General features: G+C 44.1%; 1 protein-coding gene across 3 annotated transcripts in view; it reads left to right on the forward strand.

The window, feature by feature from the left end:
• Positions 1-18,218: 18,218 nt before the first annotated feature.
• The window catches only part of LOC128329508 (uncharacterized), a 40,867-nt gene continuing 36,604 nt past the window's right edge, over positions 18,219-22,481 (forward strand). Inside the window, exon 1 of one of the 3 annotated variants that reach the window (XM_053260867.1) lies at positions 18,219-19,065. The gene's annotated coding sequence lies outside the window, so the exon portion shown is untranslated. The other 2 variants (XM_053260864.1, XM_053260866.1) reach the window with 2 other exon arrangements.

A 22,481-nucleotide genomic window follows, 5' to 3' on the forward strand; every position in this document is an offset into this window, starting at 1 on the left:
CTCAAATTTTTGTAAAGGTAAAGTGCGCCTTCGAGTTGCTGTCGACTCCTTAAAATACCGAAGAAAGGAAATACAAGTTCTGCAGAAAAGCATCAGATGTTGTTGTATGTGTAATTTTGCATTAAAATAACTGAAACATTAAAAAAAACAAAAAGGAATGGCTACAATAGTGTATCAAAAGGCGAATGTGAACTGCTGTGAAATAGGGATGTGCACAGAACCAGCAGGTTCAACGGCGGGGGTGGCTTTAAGGGTAGGGGAGGATGCACTCAAACCCTCGAGCCGGCCAGAGTTCAAATCGGTTCATGCACATCCTTACTGTGAAATGCCTGGAGAGCTGGCAAGAAGAGATCATGCTCAGCCTCTCCAGTTGAAGCCAGTGCCCTAACCCTGAAGGTCAATCTATCAGAAACTCTTAGGCTTTATCTTGCACGGCAACGTTTTGAATGCTGGCAAGAAGAGAGCATGCGCCGTCTCTCCATTTGTAGCCAGTTCTTAGAGAAACCCGGCAGAAGCTCTTACCCTTTATCTTACATGACACAATTTTTAGTTGCTCCTTGGTTTTATTGAGTTTAAAATATAACAAACTGAGTTAAAATATAAGAAGACATTTGAACTTCTCATTTAACATTTTAATGTTAAATGAGCTAAATTTAACATTTTAATGAGACATTTTAACGCCTCATTGTTGAAATTAATGAGTCTCCCCATCTCTGGTAACTTTTTAAAAGGCACTGAAGAAATATTTATTCATCCAGGCTTATAATTAGATTTATGGTTTTAATTTTTAATGTTGGTTTTAAATGATCTTAATGTTAATGATTTTAATGTTTAAATGATTTTAATTAACTTGCCCAGAGACGCAAGTTTGGGGCGGTATAAAAATATGTTACATAAATAAATTTGAATTTAAATACTGGAATCCTATATTACATTATTCAAGTAATATACTATAATGTTACATTGTTGTATTATTTTAAAAATTGCAAAAGGGGGGGGTATTATGGAATCACCAGAAGAGCAGTATCCTGTTTGTCTGTGGCAAAACATTTTTTGAAGGATTCCCTTGTCCTAACAGCACAGCCTGGGTGTTCAGAACTTCAGTTAGTGAAGAGACCTTTATAGTCCACAAGCTTGCAAGTGATTGTCTGTGAACCCAGCAGAACTTATTGGACACAGATTCAGCTATTAGAGGTTTGGTTATTAACATCAGAAACATTTAGTAATCTTGGCATTGGCTGACGGGCATTGTCTGAAAACGTTTAGTCCTGCAGGATTGTAGGCAAGCTTTATCAATTGTGCAACTTTGCTAATGCAGAGCTGCATCTGTCAAGTTCCTTTATGAGCAGGTGAGGAGCTGTCGTTATGTAGGATAACAGCAAAGGGAGTACTGTTTGAATGTGCAGGTCCTGAGTTCCAGTCCTGGACTGGACTCCCATCAGTTTTCAGGGACCATACTTTCAGTCCTGGGCTGGGCCGGGCCCCAACAGATTCCACTACCCCCACATTTTTAACTCCAAGGGCGAGCTTTCCTGATGGGTGCTGTTTGCTGATGGACTAGAGTGTCAGTTGTCAACACTCTGTCAGATTGCATTACCCTCACATATTTGACTCCCAGGGTGAGTTTGTTAAAACGGTTGACAAGGCTGAGTCCTTTGCTGCTGGGCAGAACATTTTTATGTGAAGTATGGAACCTAAACATGTGACCACACAGCTGCCCATTCATATTGAAAGCAATAGATCCGTGGAATTGTCACACACACAATTTTTGTACTAATCCCATGGTTCTTTATTCTTGATTGTCATCTTACACCACTAGGAAGAGTACAGAAACAAGACAACAGCGATGCAGGAAATGCTTGCCGATTTGCTGGATCACTTGCATGTGCCACACTCAGCCTTCTGTCCTTTCACATCGACTGCCTCTCCTGCAGGCACACATCTACTTTGTGTGCAATGGGGAGCCCCGCCCACTTGAGGATTGAGCAGACGCCTTTTTTTTTAGCTCGGTTTATTTTTAGCGTTTTTCTGGATTTAAGCACTTTATTTTATTGTTTTTATCACCTGCTGGGCATATATAGCTCTTAAATCATTCCTGCTTTGAACTAGTTTCTTAGCAGGGTTCTACTTTGACTTCCACTTTGTGTGCAACAGTTGCACAATGGACATTCCACCTTCCACAGACAAGATTACATATGTATTGCGTGCACCAACACCGCAGCATTGCATATTTTCTGTGTAGGGTGTGCTGTTTCTGGAGCTTGGCACTAAGGAGGTGCCAAGGAGAGGGGTGATTACAAGCAAGCAATTGTAATCCTTTGCAGTCATGCAAGCAGACCTCCAGAACACAGACCTTCCTCTTCCTCAGCCTCCTTTGCCAAGCACAGAAGCCTGTCACACTGTTGTCATGATCTGATCTGTGTTCAGTCTCATAGAGGGCGGTTGGGGGGGCAAATGTTCAGCTCCTGACAGAGTTGTACTATAATGCTCGTAACGTAAATTGGGTGTGCTGATCTTTATCTAAGAATATATAACAGGTACTCACTTGGACACTGTGCAGCTCTGTATCAGCATTTGAGGGAATGCAAGATCTCTGGCAGACACCACATGTGGAAATCTGCGATTTTGAATAAGAAATCATAATTGATCTATTGCTTTTCACAGTAACCTAGATAAATTTCCACAAATGGTTAAACAGAATGGGAGCCTTTGGGCTTGACTCTGGATAAAAATGTCTTTTTATTTTAAGACATTTATGTTTGGTCTTATCAAAAGTTGTGTGGATTAAGGTTATCTAGTTGACCTAGTATACCTGGACTTTCAAAAAGCTTTCAACAAAGTTCCCCATCAAGAAGCTGAAGTAAGCAGAGAGGTAGCCAAATTTGCAGATGACACCAAACTATTTAGGGTACTGAAATATAAAAATGGGATTGCAAGGAGCTCCAAAAGGATCCCTCCAAAATGGGGGAATGGATGACAAAATGGCAAATGGTGTTGGGAATTCTGTCTGGTAAGAAATACCCTTCTATTACAGCAGAGTGCACAGAGGCAACACACAGCAGAGTCTGCCTAGGCATGCGTGTATGCTGAGAGTAAAAGAAACTTGGAGCCAGTTCAGAGTTCCAAATCAATATAAGGAGTCTTTATTGGTGAACTCCATTCTAGATAGTAAAGTGGAGAGATACGATCTTTAATCTAGCTAGCTAGCTGGATACAGAGGGATGGTTTCTGCATCTCTGCACACATGGTGCAGGGAGATAGGAGCGTGTGTGTTGCAAGGGAGAAGAAAGGGAAGATGAAGCGGCAAGGCAGGCAGGCAGGAAGTCCCTGAGAGTAGCTATCTACATATCAAAGGGATAGTGTCAGAGCAGTAGAGAAGGGATGACCAGTGTCTTGACCCCCCTAGCCCTCTGACTCACTAATCTGTCCCCCTCTGTCACTGAGACATGAGACAGCGCAGAGTCCTTCACTTCCAACAAATGGCAAAGGTGCTTTCTATCAGCTTCAGCTGACATGCCAGTTGAGTCAATTTCTTGAGATAAACAACCTCAAAACGATGGTACAAATGCTAGTAATCTGCAGACTGGACTACTGCAATGCTGTCTATGTGGGGCTGCCTTTGTGTGTAGTCCTGAAACTGCAGTTGATACAGAATGCAGCAGCCAGGTGGGTCTCTGGGGCATCCTAGAGAGATATATCACTCCTGTTTTGAAAGACCTACACCAATAAACTTTGCCGATAAGTTTCCAGGCAAAATACAAGGTGCTGGTTATAACCTATAAATCCCTAAACAGCTTAGGCCCTGGGTATTCCAGAGAATGTCTTCTTCGCCATGAACCACACCTCCCATTGTGATAATCTGGAGAGGTTCATCTGTAGTTGCCACCAGCTCACCGGTGGCTACATAAGGACGGACCTTCTCCATTGCTGCCCCGAGAATCTGGAATCTCCAATAATTTCCCTGTCTGACAACATTTAAGAACACAGTTAAGACACATTTGTTCACCTAGGCTTTTAATTAGATTTGCAGGTTTTAATAATGTTACTATTGTGTGAAATCTGCCCAGAGATGTGAGTTTTGGGTTGCATACAAATGTGTTAAGTTAAGAAACAAACAAACAACATACATAAATGCGCTTCAGTGTTAGCAAGTGCAAAGTGGTGCATATCGGTGCAAAAACCCCAACTTTACATATATGCTGATGGGATCTGAGCTGTCAGTGACTGACCAGGAGAGGGATCTTGGGATCATGGTGGACAGCTCATTGAAAGTGTTGACACAATGTGCTTCAGTTGTGATAAAGGCCAATTCCATGCTTGGAATAATTAGGAATGGGATTGATAATAAAAATGCTAATATTACAATGCCTTTATACAAAAACTATGGTGCGACTACATGTGGAATACTGCAAACAGTGGTCATCACCGTATCTTAAGAAGGACATCGTAGAACTGGAAAAGGTGCAGAATTGGGCAGCCAAGATTAACAGGGGCCTGGAGCACCTTCCTTGTGAGGCAAGGCTACAGCATCTGGGGATTTTTAGTTTAGAAGGAAGACAACTGAGGGGAGACATGATAGAGGTCTATGAAATCATTCATGTTGTGGAGAAAGTTGATAGAGAGAGAAAATTATCCATCTCGCATAGCACTAGAACCGGCAGTCATCCCATGACACTGATTGCCAAGAAATTTCAGATCAACAACAAGTAGTACTTTTTTACTTTTTTTTTTTTACACAACATATACTCAACTTGTGGAATTCTCTGTCACCAATATGTGGTGACAGCCACCAGCCTGCATGGCCTTAAGAGGGGTTTAGATAAATTCATGGAGGAGAGGTCTATCAATGACTACTAGTATGAGGGCTATAAGCCATCTCCAGCCTCAGAGGCAGGATGCCTCTAAGCAGGGGTGTAGCTATAATTGGGCAAACGGGTTCAAAGAACCCGAGCCATGCCCAATCAGGAGCCACCATTTGCGGCCCTGACACGCCCCCCGCGTCTGACGTCAGACGCGGGGGCGGTAGTTTAGCTCCCGAGCGGGGGCCGCACGGCCCCTTCGGGAGCTAAACAAAGGTTGGCGCTGCAAATGCAGCGCCAGCCTAACTAGCTCCTGAAGGGGCCACGTGGCCCCTTCAGGAGCTAAGACTGGTGCTGTGTTCGCAATGCAGCCCAGAAGCGGCTCTTGCCTGCAGGGAAGAGCCGCTCCTGGGCTGCGCTGCGAATGCAGCACCAGCCTTTGTCTAACTGCCAAAGGGGCCGCGCGGCCCCTTCAGCAGTTAAGCTGCTTCTCCCGAACGGAACCTGAAGGCTCCATTCGGGAGCCAGACCATGGCCCCCCGCGTCTGATGTCAGACGCGGGAGGCGTGGCTATCCCCTGTGTCTGACGTCAGACGCAGGGGGTGGGGCTATTGGTGTGCCCGCCGCGGCCACACACGGGCCGCCAGTGGGCTAGCTACGCCCCTGCCTCTAAGTAATAGCTATGGTGGAGTAGCAGTAGGGCATGCCTTCATCTCTTGCCTCTGGGCTTCCCAGGGCCAATTTATGAAATGAGATGCTGGACTAGATGGGTCTTGTGCCTGATCCAGCAGGGCTGTTCTTACGTCCTCATGTCTTAGAAAGCAGCAAGCAGGCCGGCATTGTTTATAAAAGTGGTCCATGCAAGATTAGAGAACCCAGTTGAAAGTTCAGCGAGTACGTACATACCCATTTCATGATGTCCTTTGTCAGTCCTGGCCAATAATACTTATTGCTGATGGTTAACCTTGTTTTCAAGATGCCAAAGTGTCCATTGTCTCCATTGTGATGAGCACTGGATATCTCAAGTGCCTTCTGAAGAGTATGGACAATTTCATGTTGCATGTTATTTTTAAGATAGAAAGGTTTTCCATCTGTGGATTTTACAGCATTGAGAAGTCACTTGGGCAGGACATGGAGTACAATTTTTTCCTCCATCCGCCTCCTGCTTCATCCTTCACCCTCAGCAGAGAGAAATAGGGGTTTAAAAAGGCATGTGTCACTTCATGGAGATGTGAAGGCCAGGGAAAAAACCAAGAAAATTTCAGGGGGACCCAACCTTTATCCTAAGCAGAACAGAACCCTAGCCTACTCCATCTTTTGCTACAAAGAAATTAGTCTATGTCTGAAAATATGCTAGATTCATTAAAAAAAGAACACGTAAATATGTCAAGACAAGAGACTTGTCTTGATCTAGCCATTTCAGTTTTTAAAAGACAGTAGAGATTAAGGGTCAGAAGAAGCATAACCTGGTGACAGTGACAGCTCAGAAACCGAGACGGCTTGCACACAGTCTCATGATATATATGCTAACCCTACTCTTCAAATGGTGGGGTGCTGCACTGTATATAAACCTGTTTGTTGCTGTTCTCAACTTTAACTCTTTGCCTGCTTCTCTGATACAATTCAGGACAGATTATGAGAAGTTGGCAAAAATTCAATGTTGAATAAAGACAATACTGGATTACAGAGATGCAAAAGTCTTTGGAGTTCAGGGGAGTGCAGTCCATTTCTGATAAGAATTACCTCACAATTGAAAGTAGAGCAGTGCATTTGGAATAACTGCTTGAATTTATATTTCTAAATGTGGTCAATGGTACCAGCACAGCAGGTTATACATCAGAAATAGTCCTACAACTCCAATGTGAGTTTAGACCAGTAAAGAGTGGGAAGGTGGTGGAATTGGTTTCCTATTTGTTCTTGCTGAAGAATGGGGTGGGGTGGGGGCGGGGAATGGATTTTCTCATTACTTCAGAATGTTAATATGTCACCTCTCTAGTCCCTTCCTGCTGCCAGCCTTGCTTTCTCCCACCACCAGCAGCCTCATTGGTCCCTGCTAACTTGGCAAAGAGACACTTTTTTAAAGTCAAGAGTCATCAGCGTCAAGATGCCTTTAAATAGCAGTTGCAGAGGAGCAACAGCAGGAGAGAGTGCATGCCCTCACCTCTTGCATGTGGGGAAAAGGATACTGGACTGGATGGGCCTTGGACCTGACCCAGCAGGGCTGTTCGTCATGGATCAAAAACAGCAGTTATGTGCAAAGCTTTTCATATGACAGCTGTAGCTGCTCTCCATTCTGTACATAGAAAGGAACATGGTGAAGCAGTTGATATTTTAATAATTCAAACCAGTGCATGGTGAGATATAGTGCAGTAACATATTAAAACTTACCTATGAGGCTGTATTTACCAGCAGGCAACCGAAAAGATTGTTTCTGGTCTTTCTTCAGTTTTTTGGGGTACACTTTGGATGTCTTGTATTCCAGAATTTGCAAAAGCTTTTCTTCAAAGGATATGGTAGTTACAGCTAGTGGTTGAATCTCTATGTTGGTTATGAAAGCAAAACAGCAGCATACAAGAGACATATGTATATGGCACATGAAGAAAAGAGCAACAGCAAGGCCCACAAAGGGTCCTCTGAAAGCTCTTTTTAACTCGCAGACAAAGTATTCAGATTGTCATTAAATCATGCAATGAATTAAGTGATAAGAATACATTAAGAGATAGGGGTGGAATATACCCTTGTTTGTGAATGCAGAAAGTATGTTTACATCATCCAAGAACTACTCTGTTCTTTCTTCCCTGCATCCCTCACACAATACCAGTTCCAGGCCCCATCAAAAGAAATATTAAAAACTCAGCAGACATCTTTGTTAAGTCACGGACAGGGGATGGCTGGCTGTAGTTGGCTGTCAGGCGAATCTCCCTGGGATGAATATCAACAGGACACATGGCGGGTGGAAAGTGTTATGAATATTCGTAGGAAGGGAAGGTGAAGAATTTATTTATTTATTAAAAGATTTAATATACCGCCCAGTCCATAGACTCAGGGTAGTGTACAAACAAGAACAGCATCTGAAATTTAAAAATAAGTTAATTAAAGGGCAAACACCTTTGGAAAAGAAATGTCTTCTATAAGGTTTTAAAGGCTGAAAAGGAGGAACTTTGGTAAAATATCCTTTTCTTTTACAACTTACTGTATCTTCTGATTATGCAAGTATTACAAAATGAGCCATATTCACTCCTCACTTCTCCCACAGCTGCTCCAACCGTATGTTCTTAAAAGGCAGAGAAAAAAGGAACTCTTTCTCAAAATAAACATTGCCTTACAGAGGGCAGTGGAGTTGGTGGGAGTTGGTTGAGTCATAACAGTGGATACAATAGTAACTGGATGGTTTGGTCCCCTCATGTCCAACACAAAGAAACTGTCCATTGTCCCACCTTCTCCACATGGCTGCCTCCCTTAAAAAAAAAAAAAAAAAAGGTGCAGGCCAAAATCAAATGCAAGACCAGGCACAAAAGAAATATTGATGTATGATATACATTTAAGGAGTAGTTTGAGCTAACACCAAAGTGGACCTGACATACAAGAAGAGGGATTTCTCACTCAGCAACTGATGTCTTCTCAGTCCATGTACTTCAGGTGTTTTTTGTTTGTTTGTGTGTTTGTTTTTTGCTTCTCCTCCTTAGCAATAGCAATAGCAATAGCAATAGCAATAGCACTTATATTTATATACCGCTTTATAGCCGGAGCTCTCTAAGCGGTTTACAATGATTTGGCATATTGCCCCCAACATTCTGGGTACTCATTTTACCGACCTCAGAAGGATGGAAGGCTGAGTCAACCTTGAGCCCCTGGTCAGGATCGAACTTGTAACCTTCTGGTTACAGGGCGGCAGTTTTACCACTGCGCCACCAGGGGCTCTTAGATTCATGTACATGTTTTGCTTGTGGTTCTCCTGCACCAGTTGCAGCTGGTGGTTCCTTAGACTGAGGTAGGGGTCAGGGTGGTGGCACTGGGCAGGTGCCACTGGGCAGGTGCCACAGGTAGTGCGAGATGCAGCCGATTGTGGGCAGTGCAGGAAGCAAAGCCAATTGTGGGCGAATGTGGAGGTGGAAGCAGGACGAGGCAGGTGCCTAAGCAAGAACTGGCAAAGTATAGTTTGTAGCTAATGAGTGGGATCAAAATGCAAACACACACATGCTCACACAAATCTCAATTGCTCATCTGCAGAGATACAGCTAAATATGGAAAACATCAGTTGTTTTTTAGTGCTTACAGGACAACAGTGGTGTGTAGATTGTATCTAACATGGCTAGGGATGCGCACGAACCTGTTCAGCGTTCCATTCAAGGAAAGCCAAACAGGTTCGGACCACTTATGTTCAAATGCAGGGGCGGAGATGACTTTAAGGCACCAGGAGGATGCTCTTACCTCCCCCGCCGTGTTTCCACCTCCGGCTCTGCTTTAAAAAATGCTGGCACGGAGCGGCTGTATACCCCCAGTCAGTGTAAAACTGGAAGTGTCAGGCGTGTGTGGCAAACGCACAATTTTACACTGTCAGGGGCAGCAAGAGGGTATACAGTCGTCCTGTGCCAGCATTTTTTAAAGCTGTGCCAGAGAGGGGTAACATGGCAGGGGAGGTAAGAGTACCCTCCCTGAACCTTAAAGCCACCTCCCCCAGCCTCCCAGGTATCCTCTAAACATGGCAGGATCAAAACACAAGCATGGAAGCACAAAACACAAGCATTTAGTATTGGATTACTGACTCAACACGATTCCCTTGAGTGGACATTCCTTTTAATCAGAAGGCCAGTGCACCAGACAGAAAACATTCAGGCTAGTAGACTGACTACTTTCACCATGGACACAGGCAAAATCACTGGGTGACTCTGGGCCAGTCATGTATCTCTCAGCCTAACCTACCTCACAGGGTTGTTGTGAGGATAAAAATAAGCATGTACACCACTCTGAGCTCCTCGGAGGAAAAGTGGGTTATAAATGTAAAAAAATAATTTTAAAATGGGGATGCGTAGAATTGAGATTATACACGAAAACTTGGGCTGGTGGGTGCCAGTACTGGCAGCCTTATTTATATTGATAGACAGCACTGCCAGAGTCCCTCCAGAGTGTGGTGTTGCTATAATAGTCCCCATTTATAAAAGGGGGACTCGTACCGATCCGTCAAATAATCGTCCCATTAGCCTAATCAGTATTATTGCTAAGCTATATGCCAGACAGCTCTTAGCTATGCTTATTGACTGGGTTGAATCTCACAATCTTCTCGCACCTGAGCAGGCAGGATTTATTTATTTATTTATTTATTATTATTGATTTTTATTTTTTACATTTATATCCCGCTCTTCCTCCAAGGAGCCCAGAGCGGTGTACTACATACTTAGGTTTCTCCTCACAACAACCCTGTGAAGTAGGTTAGGCTGAGAGAGAAGTGACTGGCCCAGAGTCACCCAGCAAGTGTCATGGCTGAATGGGGATTTGAACTTGGGTCTCCCCGGTCCTAGTCCAGCACTCTAACCACGGAGCAAGTGTTTATATTACAACATCTCATAGATAAATATTCGGGAAAACCTGGTTCGGCCTTGTATGTGGCTTGAAAGCCACATGTAGACCTGAAAGCCACTTTTGACTCAATTTCCAGAGACAGATTGTGGGCTAAATTACAGGAGTTAACTATGGACAAGAGATTGTTACTCTTGATCTACAAGTTACATGGGAACACCCGCCTCAGGGCACACCTGTGCATGCAGGGAAATTCCAACATAAATTCCATACAGCCATACAAATTCCATACAGCCAAAATTCCAACATCTAGAGTGGTGAGACAGGGATGTATCTTGGCCCATGTCTTGTTTAACATATACATCAATTCTATTGTTTCCACTTTGAATGTCCCCTCGATTCACCCACCCAAATTGGCACATAAGCATGTCGCCATCTTGCTTTATGCGGATGACATGGTTCTCATATCATTAACTTGGCTTAAGATGGGCACTTTCACTGTTGAGTTCTTTCTGTGCCGATGAGTTCATTGAAACAAACTATCAAAAAATGAAAGTTCTAGTCTTTGCTAAGCACCCCAAACTCTACAAATGGAGAATGAATGGCCATTATTTGGAACAACTACAAAACCTTTAAGTATCTTGTTGTGGTCTTTCATCATACGGGCAATCGGCAGGCTCACTTAAAGTACATAGTGCAGAACGCCCAAGCCTCAGCATATACGATCAGATCATTCTATTTTACAAAAGGAGCACTATACATCCCGGCCGCTATTAAATTGTTTACTGCCAGGGTTCATCCTCAATTATTATATGGAGCTCAGCTTGGCCCTTACAATAATTTTTTATCTCTGGAAGCTGTCCAAACAAAATTTATTAGGACTATATTACAGCTTCCTAGATGTGTTCCTAATGTTGTTATCAGGTAGGAGGTGGGCCTTGGCACAATGGAAGCAGAGTACTGGAAGTGCATTTTTGCATTTTGGTTAAAACTGGTCTTTCTTCAACCCGGACTTGCCCATTTGGTATTAACCAACCCTTTTGATTCCACTTGGAAATGCCTTGTCAAAACAAAATCCCAATTTTATGGGTTCTCTCTTGACACCCTTAGTTTGGGGCATGATACTGCAGGGAAAGTTATTAAGCAACATATTTCTGACATTGATTTACAGTCTGAAGTTGTTAAAATTGCAAAAGGCTCATATTTAGGAGATCAGATTCTCAGCAGTAAACCGGCTACTTATTTAATTAACATCACTCTTCCTAAGTTTAGGCGGGCCTTGTCTTTAGCACGTTTAAATGTGCTACCCTCAGCGGTACTTTTTGGGAGGTTTAGAGGAGTTCCATATCCATTTCGCCTTTGCCCTTGTGGACTGAGTGATATTGAATCTATTGAGCATGTTATCCTATACTGCGCACTTTACAAGGATGATCGTTTAAATCTCATTGCTCCTCTGCTTGAGAGGTTTCCAGGACATTCAGATGAATATTATTTAGTCTATTTATTAGCAAATTTTAATTATAAGTATACAAATGCAGTGGCCAGATTTTGTCACATTTTATGTAAATTATGATTGGCTATTGCGTAATGTAATGTTTTTGGTAAATGACTGATATAAATTGAAATTGATGAATTGATAACTCCTTACATAACTGAACAGTGTTGCCTAAGGGTATAGTTTTATTATAAATATATTGAAATATATGTATATATCTGGATTCTTTTTTAACGCCTTAATTATGCCAAACACTCCAGTTGTACTGTAAACCAAGAGGGGGCAGGGTGGTGGTGGTCGATGACGTCGCCCACCTTACAACTCTTTGCTTGCTTTTGACTGCTTGATAAAGAATAACTGCAAAAAAAGTTACTATCTATATTGAATTTTTGTTTATTTTCACAGGCTTAGAAACACATCTGAAACATGTGTGAACATGACAGGAGGACATGAATACAACATACTCGAGGAACCATACATCTTATGTGTTTTGTTTGTTCCATGTTTATGTTATCACTTTTATTTATTTAAAACATTTATATACTGCCCCAAACGCAAGTCTCTGGGCGGTTTACAACAAAACAATATAAACAGAAAATAAGATTAACACATTACAACAATTAAAATTTAAAGTGTTAAAACTATTAAAAACACAATTAAAACAATATCTAATTAAAAGCTTGGGTGAAGAAATGTGTCTTGACTGCCTTTTAAAAAGTGGTAAGAGATGGGGAAGCTCTTATTTCAGCAGGAAGTATATTCCAAAGCCTCAGGGCAGCAACGGAGAAGGCCCGTCCATGTTTACATGTTACATGTCCATATACTGAAAACTAAGCTCTCATCCAAAAAACATACCTTGATAGTGAAATCTGACAGTGTGCTGGCAACTGGCACTCGAGACCAGGGATTCTCAACGTTGGGTGCCCAGATGTTATTGGACTTCAACTCCCATGATTCCCAGCCCCAGTGGCCTTTGGTTGGGAATTATGGGAATTGAAGTCCAATAAAATCTAGGGACCCAACATTGAGAATCTCTGATCTAGTCTATCAGAAAAAAGCACCCATCTGAAAAGCTCATAATACAATCTGACAGGATGTTGAAAACTGACACTCAAGGCCATCAGAAAACAGTACCCCTCAAAAAAGCTCTCCATAGTCAAAAGCTCACCTCAGTGAAATATGTGGGAGTAATGCAATACAACAGGGTATTGAAAATTGACATTTTAGTTCATCAGAAAACAGCACCTATCAGAAAAGCTTACCTTGGTGAAATATGTGAGGGTAATGCAATCTGAGTCAAGCCACCTAATGGTGCAGCAGGGAAATGACTTGACTAGCAAGCCAGAGGTTGCCAATTCGAATCCCAGCTGGTATGTTTCCCAGACTATGGGAAACACTTATATCAGGCAGCAGCAATATAGGAAGATGCTGAAAGGCATCATCTCATTCTGCACGGGAGATGGCAATGGTAAAACCCTCCTGTATTCTACCAAAGACAACCACAGTGCTCTGTGGTCGCCAAGAGTCTACTCCGACTCGGCAGCACATTTTACCTTTAATGCAATCTGACAGGGTGTTGAAAGCCCATCAGAAAACAGCACGCATCAGGAAAGCTCACCCTTGGAGTTGGAAATGTGGGGGTAGTGGAATCTGTTGGGGCCCAGCCCAGGACTGGAAGTATAGTCACTGAAAACTGATGGGAGTCCAGTCCAGGACTGGAACTCAGGACCTGCACATTCAAACAGTACTCCCTTTGCTGTCATCCTACATAATGACATCTCCTCGCCTGCTCATAAAGGAACTTGACAGATGCAGCTCTGCATTAGCAAAGTTGCACAATTGATAAAGCTTGCCTACAATCCTGCAGGACTAAACGTTTTCAGACAATGCCTGTCAGCCAATGTCAAGATTACTAAATGTTTCTGACATTAATAACCAATCTTCTAATAGCCAACAGAAAATATAATAGCCAATATAATATAATATATAATATATTTATATAATAGCCTATATAATATATAATATATTTATATAATAGCCAATATAATATAATATAAGCCTCTAATAGCAAATATATAATAGCCTCTGACTGATTAAGTGCTCACTCTGGACGCTGGATGGGAGGCAAGAGAGGAGCCGTCCAGGAACCATTGCCAAGACCAGCCAAATGAACTTTCAGTCTCCATTGGACAGGTCACACTCCCCCAAGTTACAGTTCCTCGCCAGGGCGTGGCTGGCTGCCTCTTGATCTTGCACACACTGCAGCAAGAGAAAGGTGGAGTTCCTAGGGCCATCAACAGCCCTAGGGATGATTTGTCCAGACAGGCCAAGCTCACCCTGCCTCTCCCTAAGCATCTGCCTACCCTTCTCGCTGCAATGGAAGTAGCCTGCTATCTTGTGGTACTTCTCCACAAGAGCAGCCGTGGCGGCAGCAGGCCCTCCATGGGGGAGACCTCCACATTCCCTGGCCCTAGCCTCCTTGATGCCAAGTGCATCCATCACAACCACGTGCAGAGTGTGTGCCATGCAGTATATGGACACAAAGTGCAGCTGGCGGGCTGTCCTCAGCACACAGGCACCATTGTCGGTGATCATGAAGCCTCAAAGGTTTGGCTACCCAGACAGCCATTCCTCCACGTGGCACCTGATGACTGCCAACAACTCATCCACCATGTGGTCTGTGTTCAGCAGCTCCACATGCAGCATAGCCCAGCTGGGCTTCATTGCATGGGATGTGCTGGCCACACAAACAGCAGCAGATGTCATCCCCTCTCTCTCCTGCCCCCACCAGTGCACAGTGAGGGACAGGAAAGCAGCCTGCACCCCACCACAGCTGGCCCACACATCTGTAGTGAAGTGAAGACTGGTGTTGGGCCCTGCTGACTCCAGCATCCCCAACACAATCTCCCTGCATGCCCAGTACAGGGAGGGCACCACCCACCAACTGGAAGTGGTGTGTGAGGGGATCTGGTATTTGGGGGCAAGCAGCAGAGACAGAGGGAATTTTAAACTCCCTCTTTTTTGCTCCACCTCCCTTGTCACTCTCACCGCCAATGGGGACAGAGCTGCCCTGACAAAACTAAGATTTGAATGAAAACTTGCCAACCAGGAAAAAGACCACTAGCCAATTGGAAGGCACTTGCAGAAAACCAACCAGGAAGGGAGAAAAACTGTAAACTGACCACTCAAAATGGCAGCACCACGACATTAGAACAGTTGAACTGGTTCAAACTAGCTCGATTTGAATCGGTTGGAACCGAACTGGTTCTGCACACGCCTATCTCCAGGTAGGACTGAGGGAGACTTCTGCCTCAAACCTTGGAGAGTCACTGCCAGTCTGTGTAGACAATACTGAACTAGATGGACCAATGGCCTGACTCAGTATCAGACAGCTTCCGATATTCCTAGGACACTGGACACTTTGCATAGGTCCTTATTCTGTAATATTTCAATTGTTATTATTCCAGAGATTATGATAGCATGCCTTAAAAAAAAAAAAAGAAATGAAAAACAAACCATACAGAATCTCAATCCAACCTTACAAAAAGAATTGCAGAAGGGAGAATTCTCTTTTACTAATATTGCAGTGTAAAAGATGCAACGTAAGGCATCTCAGCTAAGGACTATATTAGCACAGGCAGTCTCCAAAGAGCTTATGTTTTGATTAAAGATGGAACAATCAGTATGTGAAGTTCCTTTGGAGTGTTTACAATGTTAAGAAAAAGTGATACCAAAATAGAATACATTGATTTTTTTTAAAAACCCTATCAGCACTGTGTGCAGATTCATAATAATGGGTTGTAGAATTTTATTTTTTCCTCACTTGTGTGCAATGGGAAGGTCATAATGGGGAGGAAAGATAGATTGGAGGGGGAGGCAGGTCCCAAGATTCATTACTTGTTTTGTGTGAATCACCATGGAGTGAATCACCATCGTCTCAGGGTTGGAGACCAAGAAGAGGCCTGAAGGGCCCATTCCTCCCAGCTATAGCTGTTCATGGCAGCATCTCACAAAGGAATGTGTGTGAAGAGTGCCATATTGAGAGAACCAGTGCCCCCACCAAGACCTGAGGGAACAACTCTGCCATCATCCACCGACTCAGAGGAGTCTTCTGGGGACCTACTGGCCATAATGGAGCCTCCCCACCCCAGCACAATCAGAACAAGCACTCGGAAAACTAGGCAAGGCCCCGTTAAGAACCAAAGCTTCCTTATGGAAGGGGCAGAACCAAGTCACCCTATCTATAAAATCCAGCAGTCTGCTGAAACAACATTCTGTCTCTGTCATGGTAACCCAGCTCCTGTATTGCCTATTAGATGTAGTTGAGGTCCTGACTTGTCCTCACTGGAGCCATCCAAGGTTGGTGCATTTCTGATATGGACCTCGGAGAATACTGTGGCTGAGCCTGGAGCAGGATACTCAGGAAGGAGCTACCTCGGGAGCATCTTCTCTCCCACATTGGGAAACTCCTCCCTGTTCATTTTTGTCCCAGACTGGGGTTGCACAGCCTGGCCCAGTTGAACCTCAAACCATCTAACCCGATGACAACTGGTTTAACTTTGGGGGCCTGCCTCACCTGGGCCTCAGGAGCCATATTTGAGCACCTCCAGGGGAAAAGAGCCCAAAATGCACTCAGCACAGAACAGTCAGGTGAGCTCCCTCCACCCACCCAGGTTTGGCCCACCGCAGAGCTCCAGGTATGCTATGAATGCTCCTATGTGGCCAGCCATCATGGGCCTCTTGGGGGAGATCCCTTGAAAAAGATCAGGAATGCAGCACCACAGCCCAGAAGTGCTTGCCCCACAATCAAAACAAGCAAAGCTTTCCATGTTTTCCTCACAGAATTCAAAAAGAAAAATAGCACTTAAGACTCACTTTATCATCAAAGCTCCCTCTGTAACTGGGAGAGTCACTGTGGCATGTTGGCCAAGAGTCTGCATTTCCCATTTGGAAGCCCCTGCTTTGGATCTTGCCTATCCAAACATTTTGTGTTCCTGCCACAAACTCACAAGGAGAGCTTAGGCAAACCCCAGTGCCTCAGTCTTGCCATCTGTGATATGGTGCCCAATGAGGCTCACCTATCCTACAGGGCTGTTGTATGAGTTGTAACAAGACACAATGGTCAGGATTCTCCATTGCCTCTCAACAATTTCCCAGGGACCCAGTATTCTCTTCACCTTCATTCTTTTCCTCTTCTCATTCTTCCTTCTGGGCACTTTTACATCCAGCTCCTTAAACATTTCCCAAGCTTTTTTAGTTTCCTCCCAACAGACCTAGAGTCCTACCTTCACAAGGTTATGCAATGTTCAGTCAGCAACTCACAGCACAGGCCCAGCTCAGGGAAGGCTGCTAGGCCAAGTGGAAATCAGGCCTAAGAAGAGAACAGGAAGGAATACAGTTTGGACAAGAACCAGAGAACTCCTGCAGAAAGGAATAACAAGAAAAGACAAAGGCCTCAGGAGATAAGCCAGCAAAGCCTGGATGCTTGATGGACAGAGACTCAGACATTAGAAAACACAGTTAAACATGCTATTGTACCAACAGCCATTCTGAGCCTCAGCAGGGCTTAAATAGAGGCCTGTAGGTCTCCACCCTGGAGCTGGTCTCTTCAGTCCTTATTGGGTACAGCTGGTTCAGGCTCTACTGTTGCTCTTAAGAAGACCCCTTCCTCACCAGTAGGTCTCTCCTGAGGGAGATCCTATGCTGCCAGTTGAGTGCTTATTTTCCATTGCTGCAGATCGGCCTGGGTCTGGTGGCATTGTTGCTCTTGGGGCTCAAGTTGAGATGGTGGCACCTCTCTGTTGGCCATGCCAGGATGTGCCCTTGCCCCCTGAGTGGGGGTGGGGTGGGGTGGGGTCTGTCAGGGGACTCAGAGAATGTGGGGAGATCCCAGAAGGCTGATGGTTTGGATTCCTGCATGACATGACCCAAGGATATTTCATCTGAAGCCCTGTTGGGGATTGTGTAGGGGTTCTCCACAACTGAGGGCCCCTCTGTGGTTATGTCGGTGTCCTTATCCAAGGATGCTTCAGGGTGTAAGTTAGGGCAGATACTGACATCCAGCCCAATTCCGCTTTGGTGTTCCACAAGCTCTTTGAGTGAATATTTGCTCCCTTCCCCTGAAGGAAGAAAATCCCCATCTCCTTTGTCCCCCCACCACCACCACTTTCATCCATATGAGACATGGAAAGGACTTGAGCTATTGACGTGATCTTTCCTATGCACCTTCCTTCCCCACTGAGTGGTCCTCACCAGCTCTTCTTACTTTAACACCCGCCCCCCCTTAACCAAAACATCCCTTGCTTTCTTTTCCCATCTCCTGTAGAAATAAGCATCAAGTCAGTTAAGCACATATGCTTAAGACCCATTCACATGTTATGTTCAACACTCATACGATGAGTGTACAATGTACACAGGTACAGATCTTACATAGGACAGTCATTCACATATTATGCTGAGTGCAGGTACAGAAACACACTTCCTATCTGTACCATAATAGGGAACAGATTTGAAGGGAACAACAACAACAACAACCACTTTGTTAGCTGCCCCATAACAAATTGTTCTCTGGCTTATATCCTGGCCTATATCCAGGTTCACTTTTAAAATGAACACAGGCACAGTCATTCACACAAACAGGTGTACAGGTGAACAACATAATATCTGAACTGGGGTTTACAGACAGTAATGCTGTGGTGAAGTATTAGTGGTCAGACACGTGAAACATCTTGCGTGATCTGTGTCACGTGGAAATGTCATGTGTGTTTCATTAGATACAAGTCAAGCCTCTCATTTGAATTCAATAAAATATATTTTTATTTCTATTTTAAACCTGTGGGTTTTCACTTCTTTTGAAAAGCGGTCTATAACTGTGCCTCACTGATTTTTTTTTAAACCCTGTTTGCTCTTTGTGACATCACTCTCTGTGACATTACCAACTGCCCTCTCAACTGACTCAACTGCTCAGAAGTTTTTGGTGGGAGCAAAAGGGGTTGATTTCTGCCATTCCTGGAGCCGTTTCTATCACTGAATGAGAGAAAGGAACTGGGAGAGGAGCTGCTTCCTTCTCGTCTCTGCTTTCCTCTGCCGGGGTTAGCAGAAAGGTTGATCTCCAGATGATGCAGTTAAAGGCTTCAAGGACACCAGCAGGCCTTTCTCTCCTGGGCGCCTTCAGCATCGAGCCAGCTGCAGGATAAAGATCATGATGGAAGGCAAGGGGCTTCTCTTCTATGCTGTGAACCATTTCATCAAGTGGTGAGGAGTTTCAAGGGCAGCCCTGCCTTCCCTCTGTTCCCTTTGGAGGAGATGTAGAGGGTTTCTATAGAATTTCCTTTATCTGTCTGTTAGCTAGACCTTGATTCACTGGGCCAAAAGAAACACTTTTAAAAGTAGAGACTCTTCCTTTGAGCAGGGTGAGAGCAGTTGTCCCTCTTCAGCACTGCACAGCGCCCTTTCCAGGGCCTCCCTTGTGTCTTTTCCCCTTCGGAACAGGGAACCATTGTGGTATGTGTGTGTGTGTGTTTGGGGGGTTTCCTCCTTTTGTGCAACACAGTTTTGGAGACAGCCCTGCTCCCTGGGCCGAGAGGGACCTTTGGAAGAAGTCATGGTTCTTTGATTCTGAGCAGGCAGAGAACCCCTCCCAGTGGCTGTGGCTGCAGCCTCCCTTGTGCTGCTGCTGCTGCTTAGAGTGCTCATCCCTTCAGGGCAGGGAACCATCTTCAGGCCCTTTTGCGGCCCCCAGTTTGGGAATCGCCAATGTGCATATGCTTGTGAGTCCTTTTGAACAAAACATCTACTAGGTAGTATATATATATACCATGTATAAGAGTCTATTCACACACACAACTTTCATGAAACATATACGATGAAACACACCATTACTGAAGAAAATGTCTGTGTTCTAGACCCCAAAAAGTGTGGCTGAAGGTCAAATAAGCCCATAGTCCTTGTACATGTAGATATATAAAATCCTTCCAGATCTTGTCTCTTACTAGTTCTTGTTCAGGTTGTTGCTCCTTATCCAAATATTACTCAAAGTTCTTCCAGATCTTTTTTCTTGCAAGTTCTTGTTCTAGTAGTAGCTCCTTGTACAAATGTTGCTCCTTCTAGTTGTTGCTCCTTGTCCAAATATTACCCAACAAGTATCCTAGGTAATTTTTACCTGTTTCTTCCTGCTTGAGCAGGACTTCATCAGGAGAAGTGAGCTAAATACACAATAACACATGTATCATTTTAACAAAAAAGTACCTTCAACAAATTATGTTAACTCAAAGGGTTAGAAATTTTTAGTTATTACTCACATTTATTTCTTCCAAAGTGACTCTGCACTTACCAGTGGTTTCTAAATTAGAAATCCTACTGGATACCAAGTTGTACTGGCTTCAAATGAAACAGATAATGCTTAATATAGCCTACAGCGTATGCCAGATGTTTTCACTCCCCTTTGATCACAAGGGATGTGCTTCATTATCCAATCTCATGTCTAAATGACCAATTATATTTACATGCAAAAAGAAACAGCAATGCTAAACTTCAAAAGAAGCCGTGGACCTTTTATCCTATTATAGAAAATAAGAGGGAGGATCCCAATCTGGTCTATTGTCAAAAGCCTCTTGGATGACCAAACGTGCCTCCTCTAGAGGTATATTGGTATATAATGAATTCACATCCAGGGTAACCAAAACAGAGGAACTAACATCCCTTCTGCCTTAATAATAAAGTCCTGAGTGTCCTTAATGTACGTTTGCACTTGAAGAACTGAAGATTTCAAACATTGTTCTATGTAAGATGATATCAGTTCAAAAACAGAATTGGAGCCAGATACTATGGGTCGGCCTGGTGGATGAAATAAGTTCTTATGTATCTTGAGGAGGGTGTAAAAAATCAGAAACCTAGGGTATTTATTGACCAAAAAATCAGCTAACCTGTCAGAGATTACACCCATCATTAAAGCTTCATTGACCACAATTTTAATGAGTTTCTGAACTTTCAAAGTGGGATCTTGATCAATGGGGACATATGTAGTCCCATCAGCCAGCTGAGTATTAATTTCTAGATCATACTTTTCCCGATCCTGAATAACCAAAGCCCCACCTTTGTCCGCAGATTTTATGACTATACTACCATCATTAGACAGATCCTGAAAACAGTATATATACTACCTAGTATATGTTTTGTTCCTTTGGTCTGTGTATCCTCTATTCTGTCATCCTGTGAGTCCTTTTGAGAAAAGGAAACATCTTCGGGCCTTCTTGTGTCACACAGCTTAGGTTCCATCCCTGTTAACTGAGCAAAAGACTTTTTAAAGTGTTGTCTCGCTTACATTTCTGGGTGGGGGGCAGGGAGCAACTGGCCCCCAATCAACTCAGCATTGCATCCTTCTGAGGCGATTGCTGGTGTCTCTCTTGAGCTGCTGCTTAGATGGTGAGCCCCTCTGGGACAGGGAACTCTCTTCTCATTCCTTTTGCAATGTTAACTCTTTTTAGTTAAAAATGGCATATCAACATTTGTAATAATTGTGGATCGTGAGTGTGACTGGAACGAGTGACGAGATCACATGGTCCCTCATCCCTGCTTATGTGCCAGGCTGAGAGGGAGGAGTCTGGTTTTGTTCAGACACACCTCTGCACGTCATCCAGACCTGGGAACTGTGGGTTAAGTCGAGTGCTCAAACATCTGGATGTATCTGATTTTTCTTTATGTCAAAAGAAAAAGAGATACCAAAGCAGGACCATGAAAGATTTGGGGACATAAGTGGTCTTGTCTTCTGTCTACCCGGAGGAAGGTCAATCAAGAGAGGTCTGGATTCTTGAAATATGGCCCAGGCTACCTGCATGGAGGACTCCTGGATTGGGTGCACTTCATGAAGACTGGGGGAAATGGACTGGGCAAGAGCATTGGTTGATGCATCAGAAGTGGGGGTAACCCTGGGGGAAAGTGGCTGTGCCATCTTAGAATTCACAAAATCAAGGGGAGGAGACACTTCAAGGAACCAGACGTGCACCTTGGATTTCAGGCAAGCTGTCTTGAATAAACTCAGAGGAGCGCCAGATAGGATTCCAAAACTAGACGTCCTAAAGGAAAACCTTGACATAGACTCTGAGGGGTTCGCTGATGAGGAGAACCCCGATGCAATCCCCAAAAGGCCTTTGGATAAGACACCCTTGAATCACATCATGAAGGAACCCAAGCCATCAACCTCCTGGGATCTCCCCACATCTCTGCACCTTGTGACAGACCTGCTCCTCCCCGCCGGAGGATTCAGCTTGTGGGGTAAGGACAGATCCCCATATGGCCAGCAGAGAGGCACCACCATCCCTGTCAGATCCCCAAGAGTGACAACACTACTGGGCCCAAGCCAATCTGCAACAACAGAGAATAAGTGCTCAACTGAGAGCTCAGGAGAGACTTACTTGTGAGGAAGGGATCTCCTCCAGAGGAACATTAGAGCCTGAACCAGCTGCACCCAATAAGGGCTGAAGAGACCAGCTCCAGGGTGGAGACCTACAGGCCCCTATTTAAGCCCTGCTGAATCACAATATGGCCCTTGGTACAATGGCATGTTTAGCTAATGCCCATATACAATGGCATGTTTAGCTAATGCCCATATCTCTGTCTGTCCAGCATCCAGGCTTTGCTGGCTTATCTCCTGGGGCCTTTGTACCCTTCTC

The sequence above is a fragment of the Hemicordylus capensis genome, chromosome 6 (genome assembly GCF_027244095.1).
Source record: "Hemicordylus capensis ecotype Gifberg chromosome 6, rHemCap1.1.pri, whole genome shotgun sequence".
Taxonomy (NCBI): domain Eukaryota; kingdom Metazoa; phylum Chordata; class Lepidosauria; order Squamata; family Cordylidae; genus Hemicordylus; species Hemicordylus capensis.